Source organism: Nicotiana attenuata, chromosome 6 (assembly GCF_001879085.1).
Source record: "Nicotiana attenuata strain UT chromosome 6, NIATTr2, whole genome shotgun sequence".
Lineage (NCBI taxonomy): Eukaryota > Viridiplantae > Streptophyta > Magnoliopsida > Solanales > Solanaceae > Nicotiana > Nicotiana attenuata.
In genome coordinates, this window is record NC_031994.1 from 70,119,021 (window position 1) to 70,133,634 (window position 14,614).

Sequence of the window (14,614 nt, forward strand, 5' to 3'; positions counted from 1 at the left end):
AAACCTCGGTATATCACATTGTGATGCTATATTGAGGCGAGACATGTACTCTATGACGAGTGCGGGGTCGATTGTGACTGGGGATTGTGACCTAGTCCGTTCCGAATTATGTTCGTACTGCGTTCTTGACTAGAAATTGTTTGGTAGTTATCCTACTTGGAGTTTATGAATTGTTTCGGGCTTTGTGCCTATCATTCGCATCCTTCAGGGATCCTTATCACTGCTTCCATGATGCTTAGCATATTTCATGATATCAGTCCTGAGTTAGACACTGCCTCGAAATGGTTAGTAAATAAATAAAGCTTTAAACACTTAGCTCTAAAATTCCTAATAATTGAAACTAAAAATGAATAATTTGACTGTGCCCGATTGGCTTGCATGCATATATATACCTGGACTGAGTGTGGATCGGGCTGCACGCCGCAGCGAATGTTACGATGATATTGCGCTTGGGCTGTAGGAGCCCCTCCGGAGTCTGAACCCCCACAGTGAGCGCGGGTACCGAAATGGATCGGGCTGCGCGCCGCAGCGGTCATGTGCATTGCATTGCATTCATGCATTTTATATCTGTTTGTCTTAATTGTCATTGTCTCCTGTTGTTTCATCATTAAACGTGCTGAGTCGTTGATTATAGCTTTATATTGTAATATTTCGGGATTTCTTACTTTCAGTCATTATATATGTTTATTACTCACTGAGTTGGAAGTACTCACTTTACTCCTTGCACCATGTGTGCAGATTCAGGTGCTCCGGAGACTTAGTGGAGCTGTTTGCTGTCGTCGTGAGGTTTATTTTCAGGAGTTTTTGAGGTAGCTGTCTGACATCCGCAGGACCAGACTTCTCCCCTCTATTTCATTTATCTGTCCATGTCCTAGAATTCTTTATTACTATGGATATATATTACTTCGTTACATCTAGAGGCTCTAGACTTGTGACTCTAGATCTATTGGGGGAATGTTTGGATATTCGTTATTATTTTCCGTACTATTTTATTTAGATTCGGATTGGAACCTTGACATTTGCTATTGTAATCGTATTATTTGTTAACGGATTGCGTATTTGGGTTGAGAGTATTTAATTGGTCGGGCTTGCCTAGCATTAGTGTTGGGCGCCATCACGACCGGGATTGGGGTCATGACATCTTTCCTCTTCTTCTCCTCTTTTTTTATGTTTCTTCTCTACCACCGTGCGCTCTCTCTCTCTCTCTCTCTTTATCAGTGCGCAAGAGTGTAGGTGAAGAGCTTCAAGCACTTGGTTATATGAGTCAAGGAACAACTTCTTGACTAAATGTGACAGAGAAATAGGAGTTGAACCAAGTTCTGAAGGGTCAGTTCTTGATTTTGCTGCATGACTAAGCTCCTTCTTAGTGAATAGTGATTCACAGGCATTCTACATGATGAATCCTGATAGTGATGGAGCTCCTGAACTTAGTATTTACTTGCTTAGAGTTTAAGCATTCATGCGCAAACTCGACTATTTAGAGTCTTAAATTTTCCTCCTTTTTTCTGTTAATATGTAGTCTGACTGAGACAGGCTTAAATGGATGTGGTATTCCGTTGAAATTTGATGTGTACTCATTTTGACAGGAACAATTCCATTCTGATATTAACTGAACTAAGTGAGGTGTCTTTATTCTGTTCCTGCTTTTTTCCTTAGGCTGAAGAGGCAGATCCTAGTATGCATACATCATTCTACCTCAAATTTATTTAGTAATTTCAGGTTCTTAGAATCGTTGAACTGTCATTCCTTATTTTCTTTGTTGATTGTTTGCTTACTTTTGCTTCCTGCATTCCCAGTAGGTAGTTCATAGACTGTACTATGTTAGCTTTTGCTACTTCTGTTGTTCTGATTCAGCCAGGAGTTCTGTTGGTACTTTGTTTAGTGCAAACACTTGAGACACTTGTTCTCTCTTATGACGATACATACAGAAACAAATACTTGCTCCAAAAAATCTAAACTTGCATATACTAAGACAAAGTGAATAAAATAATGAATCTTAGCCCTTCAATCTTGATACAATAGCATATGTTGTCCAACTAATTCCAATATAAATTTTCCACTATGGTCGTTGGGAAAAAATTATCAACTCGGCCAATTAAAAAAAATAGTGAGTCTACCTTGCAGTACACAATGGTTATAAAATTACAGTTACCTTAGGATGAAAGAGCTGAGGCAGTTTCAATGCTCAATCGTGAGCAGCATTTTATAGAAAGCCAGATTGACTCAGTGCTACTGGAGTTCACTTTGACCAACCAACCATCTCTAGCGTGCTCTCTTTTGTTCATGTGCCTCCTAGCCTAAAGATAAGTCCAAGGTGCTTTCATTTAAATCTTGTCGTTCTGTAGGATTATCATGTGGAGCCTAGCAGATAAAGATACAATTTAGACATTGCACAACAATATACCATTATCGCTATTGGACGCACAAAAATCAGAATTTCAGTATCTAGCCAGACTTGTAGAGCAAATGACCAAGGCAGTTCTCATGATTGCTTTAAAATTGTTCATTGTGTTTGCATTCTTAATTCTCAGTTGATGTCAGTGTTCTTGGCTTCATAAACTTGTATTTATATTTATCTTTGGTCTGAGCATAATCCATTTTGCAAATCTCACTTTATACTCTTTTGTAGGTGGAGTAGATGAAGAGATGGAAGACGGAGGCAGTGATGAAGATCTAGACCTTACTTGAATTTTGAATTGTTGATTGTTGTAGATGCATGTGGCGGTTTCTAGGAATGTTTGTTATCAAAACATTTTATAACTTTTGATCTTGAAATATCAAATGTATGTTATCGGTTTCATCACTATCTATGGATTTATTATTAGCTTGTCGGACAATTTGGATTATGAATAGTTTCATTTTGTTATTTATATAAATTTTAGTGTTTTATAGTTTATTGTATATATATGTAAAATCTTTATTTACAACAGGGGGCACTATTTTCAATTCAATTAAATTATTACAGCTAATAAACCGTTGCCATAGGACCTGCAAACCCTTCCAAAATAATATAAAACCCGTTACAATAGGTAGTTCAACTGTTGCCATAGGACATGCAAACCGTTCCAAATAATCTGAAAACCGTTGCAATAGGATCTGCAAACCGTTCCAAAATAATCTAAAAACCGTTGCAATAGGTAGTTCAGCCGTAGCAATATCTTAAAGAAATCGTTGCCATTTCTATACCCGTAACGATTTAATAGATATAGTAACGGTTATTGACCGTTGCATTTAACGTTATGGTAACGGTTATTAATCGTTGCAGTTGATAAGAATAATCGTTCCAACAGGAAGAGGAAAAACCGTAGCGATAGACTGTACTATAGCAACGGCTATTGGAACCGTTCCACAAACCGTTCCATAAGCTCTATAGCCACGGCAGCTTGTGGAACGGGCGCTAAACCATTGCAATATATCTATGGCAACGGTTTACTTACCTATTGGAACGGTTTTCCATGCGTAGCCATAGGTAAATTTTCCAGTAGTGCCTGCACCGTGTGTGCAGATCCAGGTGTTCCTGAGGTGTAGTATGAGCTATCCTGCGGTTCAGATTCCACCGGAGTTATCGAGGTAGCTGCATGGCGTCCGCAGACCCGATTTCTCCCTCTATCTTTCTTTACCTTTTCCGCATTTTAGACTGTTCCTGTATTAGACTGTTGAACTCATGTAGTAGAGGCTCTTGACTTGTGACACCGGATCGGTGGGCCATTGTAGAGATTATTATTATTGTGGTTTCCGCACATTTCATCTTTTATTTCAGACTTCTATTCATATTAGTTTGGTAATTAAATTCTGTTAATCGGTATTGAATTTTAAGGAAAGGGATTGAGAGTGTTGAATTGGTCGGGCTTGCCTAACATTGTGTTGGGCGCCATCACGATCGGGGTTGGGGTCGTGACAACAACAGATATGCTTTCCATCTTTCTTTAGTGCCTTGTCAAGTGCAGAGCTCTCGTTGGGTGATTTCTTCTTCACAATGGATACCCTCCCTCAGTTTGGAACAAACTCCCTTGGCTTTATCTTGTAACTTGAGATGTCCTTCAACTCAAAGTTGCTTGCTTCAAGTTGTTTGGGATGCACTCTCTTGTAACAAAATCTTGTCGTCCTATTAACTTCCAAAACTATCTGCCCTAGTTTCACATAATTCGGGGTCTACGTAATCCCAAAATGTCCAAATCTTTACTTATTTCCCTCAAATGTCCCTGTCATCTTCAAACCTTATTTCATTATTTCATGATTATACTTACTTTTAAGACCAGGCAGAGAATTCCACGTGCACGTCATGTCACTAGAGTCACCATGAAAAGAACTATAAAAGGAAAAGAGAACTAAACAAGAATTGATTAGAAATAACAGAAAATAAGAGATTGCATTAGACAGACAGTTAAAGGGTCTGAACAAAAAAAACAAGCAAAATAAACTTGGGTTACAACCCTGGAACATTCCTAGATAACACTAGACGAGTTACTACGACTAAACGAACCAAGCAAAATAAAGAAAGAAGGATTTTAGTCATAAGACAATATCCGGATTACAACCCAGTAATAACCCGGACAACAGAAATGACAACAAAATAAACCACCAAAACTCCTCCCTAGCTAGCCAAGAAAGCAATGTATTTTAAATTACCAAGCTCGACATCTTAGACATTGAGTCGCACATCGACAATACTGGGACCTTCATAAGTCTCCATCATGTTGACCTAAACAAATAGCTTTTGGGTCCCTTTTGGCAACTCGTTCTTAAGATCAACTTCAACTTTTGGAACCGAGACTGATAGCGCTGAACAGTTTGCGGAAAGTGGCCCCCCAAGGAACTCAGAAGGGTTCTCATATTCCTTTTCAACACAAATCATGCCCACCATATGCATCTCATTATGAACATGCAATGGACTTTGGCTAGTATCCGCTGCATCTAGATTTTGCACGATAATGTCACCTGCATCAATAAGCTTCTGGACTCCTCTTTTCAGATTCCAACACTTTTCTATGTTGTGTCTTAGGGCATTAGAGCAATATGCGCACCTTTGAGAGTTATCAAAATTCTTTGGAAGGGGGTTCGGCATTTTTTTTTGAATCGGCTTCAACATGTCCAATTGCCTTAACTTTTGGAACAAACTGGCATATGATTCTCCAATAGGAGTGAAAGTCTTTTCTCATTGCTGCTGCCTTTTCATTTTGTATTCCGGCCTCAGTTGGAACCTCTTGTGGGTAGGTGGTTGATATGCTTGAGGAGGTGGGCAAGACATTTGTTGAGGTGATACAAGCCATTGCGGGTGTTTATGAGGTGGAGCAAATGGCGGTATATTGTGGGCAGAGTTATGGGAAGGTGATGTACGACTTTGGGGATTCTGTGGAGAGAAATAGCATTGGGGAGGATCATCTACAGTACGAGGATATTCATGGGGTCGATATTGAGGCTGAAAGCATTGAGCAAGAATACCCACTGGATCTTGCCGTCGGTGGGGCTCAACAACATCTTTTCTATTTCTCTTTCTTCCACCCAAATTTACTGGATGTTCTTAATGTCTTCTGTAGTACCTTTCAATGCAGAATAGCTCATGATTTTGCCTGACTTGATTCCTTCTTCTACCATCTCCCCCATATTTTCCATATCACAGAAAGGTTTACCTAAAGCTGGGATCAAATGACTGAAGTAGGTGGGTCCCTGATCTTGTAGGAAAATCTTAATCATTTCTTCTTCATCAACCGGGGGACTGACCTGAGCAGCTTGTTCCCTCCATCTAAGCCCAAACTCCCTAAAACTTTCCTCGGGTTTCTTTTCCATCTTAGATAGGGAGGAGCGGTCTGGGATAATGTCTATATTGTACTGAAAGTGTCGAACAAAATCTTGAGCCATGTCATCCCATGCATACCACTTACTGACATCTTGATGAGTATACCATTCCAAGGCTGCCCCACTCAAGCTCTCGCTGAAATACGCCATCAACAACTCATCTTTCCCACCAACACTTCTCATTTCACTACAATAACCCCTCAGATGGGCTGCTGGATCTCCACGCCTGTCATACAGGTTAAACTTTGGCATTTTATACCCCGTGAGCAGATGAATATCAGGAAACATACACAAGTCATTGTAAGACATGTTAATCTGATTTCCCATCCCTTGCATGTTCTTTAAGGATTGTTCTTTACCTTTCAGCTTTCTGGATATCTCATCTCGCTCTTCTTTTCCTGTGGACCTTTCATTTTCAACATGAGGCGCATTCCGAGGGCTATAATTCTATGAGTCTAGGACTTTGTGGGCCAACTCTGAGGAGTGGTATCGGGTATCATGAGGTTTGAACTAGTGTTCACTGTTAGACCTAAGGAGAGGTTGTTGAGAAGTTGTGATGGTGGAGGTAATGGATATGACAAGAGGGCCATTTCTGGGAAATGTAGTTGTAGGACGAATGATGGAGCTACTAGGGAGGTTGGGAAAGCTATGGTTAGTGGTAATATCAGGAGAATATGGTGGATCGTCTGACACTATGACCGGAGCTTGGGTGAGGGTAGCATCTACGAAGCTAGGAGGTGGCCGGGGTGGTGCCTTCCCAGTCATCCAAGCCTGATACATGTCCGCCATGTATTTTCTTAACATCCTTACCTCTTCAACCAACCCGGTGTCTCGTTCAAACAATTGCTTTTAGGCACCAGTATCAACTAACTCAATTCCGTTGTCGTCTGTCATTGCCTTTCGACTTTATGTTGTGGGGAAGAGTTACCAGTTTAAGAACCACAAACCAACCACCCTTCTACCATAATGAAGATAACAAAGAGGAACAAAATAAAGTCATCATGTTAGCGTTAGGGCATTTAACAGAAGATATCATCAAATTACGCACAATGCTCCTAACAAAAATTAACGGTTCTAGAATAACTTTCAGGGTCACAAGGTCATATGGCATCATCCCAATTTCACTCTTCTAACCTTCTTCTTTTCTTTCCTCTTTATCACTCCTTGATTTGCTCATTTTCTTTCCTCTCTTTTCTTTCGGGTTATTACTCTTTTCTTTCCTCTCATTTCTCACATCCCACAACTTTATCTTTTTTTTTTCTTTTTTCTTTTAATTTAAAAAAATAATTTGATCGAACCCTATGTAGGTTGCCTACGTATCATGTTCCACATGAACAGTGGCGGACCCAACAATTTATATAAGCGGCTTCAAGTAAACGCGATGGCAGTCGACAATAAGAATTGGCGTATTTTTTTTATTCCCACAATACCCCTGAAAACTATAGTTTGAGGTGGTAAGAAATTTAAAAACACATAAATAGTTATATAAAATAAAAATATATCAAAATTTATCTACTTATAAATAAATAATTAAAAAAATAAGAGGATCTTGCATTTCTGTACGTAGGCAAGACAAAGAAAAACAAAGAAAGAAACAAGTACTAACACTAAAGAATACAAATATATCAATTTTTTTGTAAGACTTAAACTTTTCCGCTTGTCTTCGATTTTAATTTTTATGTTTTACTCTTATAATTAGTTAAGTAACGATGTAGCAATTTTGAAACACCGTACATAAAAAATAAACAAAATAATTTTTATGTTTTACTCTTATAATTAGTTAAGTAACGATGTAGCAATTTTGAAACACCATACATCAAAAATAAACAAAATAAACAAATAATTTAAAACTAAAACAATAAATAAGTAAATAAAAACAACTAATCTAACCTTCATGTATAACAAAGAAAAAGAAGAACTTCAAACAGCGGAAACGAAAAAAACAACAAAGTTATTCTATACATTTACAATTCTCTCAAATGAAACTCCAGAATCATGAATCCCCAAGCCAAAAACCACCCAAACCATCTGACATTGATCATGACATTTCCATACAAACCAACCTACAAACTAAACTATCCTTCAAGGACATGTTAACAACATCTGGTTCAATGATATTTGACTCTACTCTAAATCAAAAAAATTTGGAGTTAACCGAGAATTCTCATATAGAAGGCAGGGCTGAACATCCAGAATCCACCATTGCACGAGGCATCCAAGTTATTGCTTTGTCAGATGAAGACAGACAAAGAATTTACGAGCCCCGGAAGAATGCTATCATAGTGAAGTTAGTGGGCAAACACATGTTGCACCACTACTTGAAAAAGAAAATTCAAGATTTATGGAGGCCAACAGAAGATTTCCAAATGATTGATCTAGGAGAAGATTACTACATAATCAAGTTCAAAAATAAAGACAACATGGAGAAGGCAATTCAACAAGGACCTTGGTTCATTAATGGTTATTTCCTCTCCATCACTAAATGGAAACCAAATTTTGTGGCTTCAAAAGAGAGGTTAACAACAACGGCAGTATGGGTTAGACTCCCACAACTGCCTACGGAATTCTATGATGGCAAAATACTTGAAAAGATTAGCAATGCAATTGGTCGATTATTAAGGATTGATGTTTGTACTTCAACGACATTAAGGGGATGATATGCAAGACTTTGTGTTGAACTTCCTCTAGAAATTCCAGTCCAACCATTCCTATATGTTGGACAACATAAATAACACATTCATTATGAAGGAGATAATTTCCTATGCACAAATTGTGGCAGACTAGGCCACATAATAAAACAGTGTTCTTTCATTAAATTGGATGCTAAGACAGTTAAGGAAACAACCAAGGAGCAGGCAACATCCTCAAATTTGGAAATTCAACAAGAGGAGTGGAAGACAGTTTCCTTTAACAAAGGGAGGAAACACGCCTCAAGAAGCATTCAACAAGAAACCATCAAGCCGGTCAAAAACAACAAAGGTCCAGGTATCCCCGTTAAGATGTTCAATGCAAGCACTGGTAAGTACCTCGATACTAAGTATTTACAATACAAATCAAAGGATCCAAGGAATTCCATTACTCCAATGGACATAAAGGAAGCAAAAAATCCTACTACCACTGCTAAGGTAAGCAATCCGGCCACCATAGCTAAACCAGGGACCTCCTTGCAAATAAAAAATAATTTTACCCTCTTAGAAAATGAGCATATGGTTTTAGATGAAACCACTTATGAAACTACCCAAGGGAATAAGATATTTTTTTAATAAATAATAGCCATGCAAATGAACAAATGTCCACCCCAAATGAAGATTTTGACATGTTGAAAAATAACGTGTCTATCACTAAAAAATTAAAAATGAATCCATGCAAGAAAGATGGGCAAATGACAAATCTAACCCTACTACTAATACCAACTCTACTGCCCTTCCTACCAATGAAATAAAATAATTTGGTAATTACTCTAGCTTAACCAAAAATTCGGACAAAAATCTTTCATTAGGATTTGATAATCTTTCCCTCCCTGAGCATGTAAGCCAAATGGCAAATAAAGATGGCCATGTCTTACATTTGTACAATAGCCATAGACAAGCAATGGATACTACATCCATAGAAGAAAAACCTATAAACAATGGCATTGGGCAACCAACAGCCATGCAATCGGCACCCCAAATCATTGCCCTACCACCCAATCCCTTACAAGCAACCCCTAGCCTTTCTTCCACGCCTAAGTTGGAGACCTTAAGTATTCCTATCTCCTTTGAAAATGCCCAGACTTCCCTCGACCATAAGGAGACAACCCAGACTTATACAAATTCTAGGGCAACATAGAGCAATTGCCATGGAGAATCTACCACCTTTTCCTTCCCAAATAGAAAATCCACAAATAATATACGTCCAACCCCCACAAGCACAGGACTACCAGCCTGTGTCTTGGATGGAAATGGGATTAATGGGCCATACAATATCGTTCAACCTTCAAATCAATGGTCAGGACTCAGTTGTCATACTACACAACACCCAGTATTTAGCTCAACTAGTAGCGGAGGGCATGAGGTTAGCCATGAACAACTACCTCAACCAAGTATGGCTAAACAACATCCTACAACCTCTAGCTCCCTCAGTAAACCCTCAACTAGTGCATGCTATGAGAAACCATTGGAATCTACCACCCCATTTCAACCCCATATACCCACATAATGCTCTCCTATATATGCCATTCTTTCCCCCAAAATCACTAACTCAACTCAATCCTATATTCATTCCATGGGAGAACCCTCCACCAGTTTAGGAACCCCACATTCCTCAACCACCACATCAACCCCCATCACCACCTCATCAACCTGCCAAAAACCAAGAACCAATAGAGGCATAGATGGAGGAGGAGGAGGAGGAACCTCTCAATATAATCCTAGAACGAGTCCTAGAGTTCTCAAACCTAGACAGGGTAAAAGTATTTCTCTTTACGGAGATGCAAGAGAAGAGGCACATACTCAACTGCCTACTAGCATTATACAAATGCTCGATGGACATCAGGCCACCTCAGGATCCAACAGTGGGGAACAGGGCAATGATATTAGTGCCAGTATTGAGAAGGAACCCAATACTAGGGGCAGTGAGGGAAAACGGGGAGCCACCAAATCAAAACCTTAATGTCTCTATGAATCGACCAACTAATATCATCATTTGGAATATAAGAGGTGGTAATAATGAAAACTTTAGAAGGAGTTTCAGGGAAATGGTCGACACTCATAGACCATGCATGGTGGCTTTACTAGAAAATAGAATGGGTAGCCATGTTGAACTGTTTAACGACTTCGAATTTACGGAGATTATTGAGGTTCCATCTGATGGCCAGGCAGGAGGAATTGTGATACTATACAACCACGAGGTGGTGACTGTCCAAAACTTTGTCTGTAGAAATCAAGAAATCCATGCAACGATTGAGGTACTTCCTATACGTAAACTATGGCTTTTTAGTACAATATATGCTAGTACTGATATCAATAATAGAAATGCTATGTGGGAAAACCTAGTAAATATTAGTAGAAATCATATAGGCCTTTGGATGGTGGGAGGGGATTTCAATGATGTTTTTAGTGCCTATGATAAGTTTGGTGGCAGACCTCTCAAGGACTCTAGAGCCAAATTCCTTTGGTCTAAGCGTAATAGTTGTAAACTCATTGATCTTGGATTCAAGGGATGCAAATTTACTTGGTCTAAACATAGGCATAAAAATAAGGGTCTAATAATGGAAAGGTTGGATAAAGTATTTGGGAATGATGAATGGATAGATTTATTCCCTAAAAGTTCAATAATTCACCTTCCTAAAACTTACTCGGATCACAACCCTATCCTAATTGAACTAATACCTAGAACTAGAACACTCCATAAACAACCCTTTAGACTAGAAACGTTTTGGTGCAAACACCCGAAATTTCTACCTATAGTGAGAGACAATTTGTGTGACCCAAACTTTCTTACTGCTAGTCATAATTTTGTTCAATGCATAAGAGATTGAAAAGCTAGAACGTTTGGTGATATTATGGGTATAAAGCGTAAATTGCTAGCTCGTCTAAATGGTATACAGAATTCAAAAATTTATGCTACGAGCATTTTTCTACAAAACCTTGAAAAGGAATTCAAAAGGGACTATAATGATCTTCTGATAATAGAGGAAGATTATTGAAAATTAAGATCTAGGGTAATGTGGCTAAATGAAGGTGACTCTAATACTAAATTTTTCCACATTTGTGCCTCAAATAGGAAGAGACGAAATAAGATAGATTATTTCAAAGATGATGCTGGAAATTGGATCAATGATCCCCTTTTAATTATGTCTTATGTCCAAAACTATTTTGAAAATATTTTCACCACTTCTTACAGCAATACAAGTAGGACAAATCCTCTAATCCATAGTTCATATATTGGTCTTGCAAACCTTAGTGCATTAGATAGACCCTTCCTAGACATAGAAATTAAAAGGGCCATTTTTCTTTCAAACCTTTTAAAGCTCCAGGTCCAGATGGACTCCACCCTTTTTTTTTACCAAAAATACTGGAATATTATAGGCCCTTCAGTAGTGAATCTATGTCATGACATTTTTAATACGCAAGTAATCCCCCCCAATTATTAACAAAACCTATCTTTGTCTAATACCAAAATTTCAAATGCAAAAAACACTAGGAATTTTAGGCCAATTGGACTTTGTAACACCATTTATAAAATAATCACAAAAATTCTAGCAAATAGGCTAAAACCATTCCTAGATCACCTAATTAGCCCCTTTCAAGCTAGCTTCATGAAAAATAGAAGAGCTTCTGATAATACCGTCATTATTCAAGACCTAGTTTCAAACCTAAAAAAATTAAAAGGAAAACAAGGTCAAATGAACCTTAAAATTGATTTGGAAAAGGCTTTTGATCGACTTGAGTGGTCCTTTATACATCACACCCTCCAGTATTTCAAATTTTCCCCCAAATTCTCAGAACTCCTATTAAATTGTATCTCAACAAGTTCGATAACAGTCCTAGTTAATGGCTCAATTACAAATTCTTTTGAGCCTAGTAGGGGAATTAGGCAAGGGGACCCCATTTCTCCCTAAATCTTCATCCTTTGTTTGGAAATGCTTTCAAGATATATAAACCATCAAGTAGATAGGAATTGGGCAATAACCACAGGAAGGAATTGTCCAAATTTTTCCCACTTATTCTTCGCAGATGATCTCACTTTGATGACCAAAGCCAATAAAAAATCATGTCACACCATCAAATTCATAAATATAGCAGGTAGGACAACGCTCTCACATTCTTGTTTAAATTCAATACCAAATCACTATATGCAATATACTTTACTGCCGAAAAAGACCCTTAATAAAATAGATAAGGTTCAAAGAGATTTCATCTGGGAGTCTACAAATGAGAGGAAAAAAATTCACCTTATAAATTGGTCTACCATTTGCCAATCAAAAACAAATGGAGGTCTTGGTATCCATAGTGCAAATTCAAAAAATTTATGCACATTAGCTAGTATGGTATGGAGAATGCTCACCAATGCTACCTCTCCTTGGGCTACTCTATTAATCTCTTCCTATGCCTCTAGTAATGCTAAAAATAAAAATTCTTTCATTCGGAAAAGCATTAAAAAGGGTTGGGAGTTATGCTCTAAAGGAATTATTTGGTCTCCTCACATCCTTTCTAACATGAACATATGGGAAACAAATTGGATCCCAAGGGTAGGAAGTCTTAGGGAAACAGTGGAAGGACCACTCCAAAAAAGGGATCAATCTTTAAAACTAAAAGACTTATTTAATGGGGAAAAATGGGACTTTGATTAAATTTCCATTAATATTCCAGAAAATATTAAGTAAATCATTAGTAAGGTTAGAATACTGTTTAAGGGCCCAAGAAGTGACATTCCTATATGGTCATTAATTAAAGATTTTTTCACAATCAAATCATGCTTCAGCTTATTAGAGTCTCCCAAAAATAACCTAGTAGATTTCCAATGGATTTGGAACCTTAATTGTCCCAATAAAATAAAATTCTTTTTGTGGCAATGCCTCCAGTCACGCCTCGAACCTGGGTCTGGACGTAACACGGCACTCGGTGCTTAACTACATGTGACCGAGCGAACCAACTGGCTGGCTGAATCAATATGTGATATCATAACATACTGAATGCGGAAGATAAACTAACACATGCTGATTTACTGAAAGTCTGGATGATATAAATCAATGTGCGAAAATACTAAAACAAGTCTGAAACATATATGTAGCCAACATTGCTTAACATGAAAAGCCTGAGACTCTGTCTAACTGTTACTCTAGTCTATGAAGCCTCTAATTTGTACTGAAAACACTGACTGTCTGAAAATACTGAAGACTGTAGTAATGATAATGCCCCGAAAGAACTGGGGATCATCAAATAGCTGGTACGAGAATCCTAGCGCTCTGAATCATCAACCTGTAAATCATTACCTGCATCGTGAGATGCAGGCCTCGGGCAAAAGGGACGTCAGTACATTTGAAATGCATTGGTATGTAAAGTAACTGAAAGAAAAAATTATAAATGCTGAAACTAAAACTGAGCTGATAACTGAGAATTGATAACTGATAACTGAAATGATAACTATCAAAACTGAACTGAAATGATAACTGATAACTGATAACTGAAGTGATAACTGATAACTGATAACTGATAACTGAAATGATAACAGATAACTGAACTGATAATTGGTAACTGAAATGATAACTGACAACTGAAATGATAACTAATAATTTAACTGAACAAAGGAAGTAAGGATATGAATACTCCCTTTTCCGAATGATGAACAACCTGTTTATCTGAATAAGCTACGGCCTCGGGCCCAATATAAATGTGCACAAGCTACGACCTCAGGCCCAAGTATACGTATACATAACTACGGTCTCAGGCCCAAAAGTGCATAAAGCATAAACTACGGCCTCAGGCCCAAGTATGCATAAAGCATATAAACTATGGCCTCAGGCCCAAATACAGGTGTTCAACATTCAGGAACTGAGAATCAAATTGCAATACATGATAGTAAAATACTGAATCATACTGAGTTACATGATACTGGAATACTGGATCACACTGAGTTACATAATACTGGAATACTGAATAGGACTAGACTGAGACATGTATTCTTGAATTGATTATGAACACTGAAACTTCAACTATTTATGGCATACTGAGTAATCTATACTAAGACTCGGGGGCATCAAACCCAATTCTATATTGAATATGCACTGAGCTCACAACGTTCAAAATGAAAGTGGTGAACGATGTTGAGAAGCTAG